Raw genomic sequence first — 2,909 nt, 5'->3', positions numbered from 1 at the left:
TCTGATGCAGCACAAAATAAAAACACAATAATAAAAAAAAGATGGTCTATAGGCTCCTCTTGGGCCAAGATGAGGCCACTCTCAGGATGGAGGAGCAACACCATAATTCTGTCTGTGTACCCTCCAACCTGATGGTATGAATATCAATTTTTTTCCCTTCAATCAGGTAAAGGAAGATTTTCCCCTCCCCCTCCTCTCTTCTATTCTCCATTCTGGTCTCTTATCTCTTTTCACCTGCCTATTACCTCCCCCTGATTCCCCTCCTCCTTCCCTTTCTCCTATGGTCTACTCTCTTCTCCATAAGGTGATGCTGGGCACAGGAGTGTCTGTACATAAGGTGACTGACAGGAAATGATAAAGTAATGGTGGTTGCGGGTGTGGAGGGATGAGATCTCATGTTCTGACATGCGACTGTTATTTCTGGAAGAAACCACGGCGATTAATATGCGTCCATGGCCGCCTCTACTACCATGAGGTTGGGGAAGCAACACCTTATATTCCATCTGGGTAGCCTCCGACATCGATTTTTTTGAACTTCTGGTAATTGCCCACCACCGTTTCCCCCCCCCACCCCCACCCCCACCCCCACCACCACCTTCACCATTCCCCATTCATGTTTCAGGACTGGAAAAAAGATGAGGTCAGAGCAAGAAGGTGGGGGGAGGAGAGGGAAAAGTACGAGGTGAGAGGTAAGAGGTGATAGGTGAAACCGGGAGACGGGAGTGGGTGAAGTAAAGGGCTGGGAAGTTGATTAGTGAAAGAGATAAAGGGCTGGAGAAGAGGGAATCTGATTGGAGAGGGTAGAAGACCATGGAAGAAAGGGAATGGGGAGGAGCACCAGAGGGAGGTGATGGGCAGGTAAGGAGAGAAGGTGTAAGAGGGAAAAAGGAATGGGGGAAGTGTCTTAACTAATCAATTTCACAGAGTCACGTTAGCCACTGGGCAACTTGACCAGATCTTGTATTAGGTTGGCTGGGTTTGGGAAGTAGCAGAAATTGTGTGGCAGGGAGATGGTATTACAATTTGTTTCCATCAGTTCAGGAGAGGCGCCTTTTTGGAAGGAATAGGAGGGAAGATGTGTGGTTGGCAAGACTGAGGTTAGGACACAGGGGGTTGCACTCCACTTTGGCACTTGTTGGTAAGCATGGGAACACTTGATGTGATCTTTGTAAGGTCCCAGAGACAGTGGAGCGTGATCATGGTGCGCCGCAGATACTCTGTTGGAACACAGGAAGCTGTTTAGGCAATTATTGGGTAAATCTGGGGTGCCTAGTTTGCAGGATATTCTGGCACCTGAGACAGGGATGGTTAAATCGTTTAGAACCCTGGTGAACTTTTTAATTAAAACAGGTTTGGGAGGCAGGATCTGATCCCCATCATGGCACCTGTCATATGCCATTACAATAAGGTGTGATTCCTGATAGGTGTGAGTTTCCATTAACACAAAAGATCATCTGAAGACAATTCCAAACTCACTGAAAAGGTGGTGGAAGCAGAACTCCTTGTGACATTTAAAAAACAGGTACATGAACCTTAGATCCACCGTAACCCACAAAAATCACAGACCAAGAGACTGGGAAGTGATCAGTGCTCACTGGGTGAGAAGCTACACTGATATGATCATTCTTTGTTTTGGCAGTTTTGGCTAAGGAACTGGACACAGTGAACACACATGCCTTCTTGGAAAGAAGTCGTCTCCAACTCTTTTGATTGATGAGTAATTATAAGGGGCTAGGAACATGAGACCATTCAGCCCATCCAGTCTGTTCTAGGTCTCCTACCTCCAGCAACCTATCTTGCAAAGTTTGCCACACAGCCAATCAGCAATGAGATTTCTTCCCTACATCACATTTGAGTTTCTGAAATGACGTCCAATTGGCTGATTGAAATGAAAATAAAGGCCACGCATTTGGAGGACATACCACAATCAACTGCCCACTGACAGTGTCTCCTTGCATGGTCATGAAACATTTGCAAGTAAATTGCCAAGATTGGAGAACAACACAACCCCACCACCTTCTACATTGATTAGTTCTGGTACCGTACCTTAGGAAGGATGCATTAGCCCTGGAGAGAATACATGTTATTCAGTATTCAAAGCAACACCCACAGGATGCTGGAGGAACTCAGCAGGTTGAGCAGCGTCCGTGGAAACGATTAGTCAACGTTTCGGGCCGGAACCCTTCATCAGGACTGAAGAGGGAAGGGGCAGAGGGTTCCAGCCTGAAATGTTGACTGTTCGTTTCCACAGGTGCTGCCCGATCTGCTGAGTTCCTCCAGCGTGTTGTGAGTGTTGCTTTGACCCCAGCATCTGCAGATTATTTTGTGTTTACGATTCAGTATTCAAGGTTGTTCAATGTCATTTCCAGTACATAAATATAAAGGAGAATAAAATAATTGTTACTCCAGATCTGATTCAGCGCTAAAAATACAATAAGATAAAGAACTCAATAATAAAAAAAATCACAATAAATAGAAATACATTGGATAGCTCATATACGTAGATTGATTGTGTGTTTATAAAGCGACACCAGGCACAGGAGTGTCTGTATATAAGGTGGCTCTGACAGGAAATGATAAGGTAGTGGTGGTTGGGGGTGTGAAGAGGAGGGTTAGTGGGTGGAGGTGTTGATCAGCCTTACTTCTTGGGGACAGTAACTGTTTTTGAGTCTGGTGGTCCCGGCGTGGATTCGACATAATCTCCTCCCTGATAGGAGTGGAACAAACAGTCCATGAGCAGGGTGGGTCACAGTCATAGTCATAGTCATAGTCATACTTTATTGATCCTGAGGGAAATTGGTTTTCGTTACAGTTGCACCATAAATAAATAAATAGTAATAAAACCATAAATAATTAAATAGTAATATGTAAATTATGCCAGGAAATAAGTCTAGGACCAGCCTATTGGC

The sequence above is a fragment of the Mobula hypostoma genome, chromosome 11 (genome assembly GCF_963921235.1).
Source record: "Mobula hypostoma chromosome 11, sMobHyp1.1, whole genome shotgun sequence".
NCBI lineage: Eukaryota > Metazoa > Chordata > Chondrichthyes > Myliobatiformes > Myliobatidae > Mobula > Mobula hypostoma.
This window is presented reverse-complemented; position numbering follows the sequence as displayed.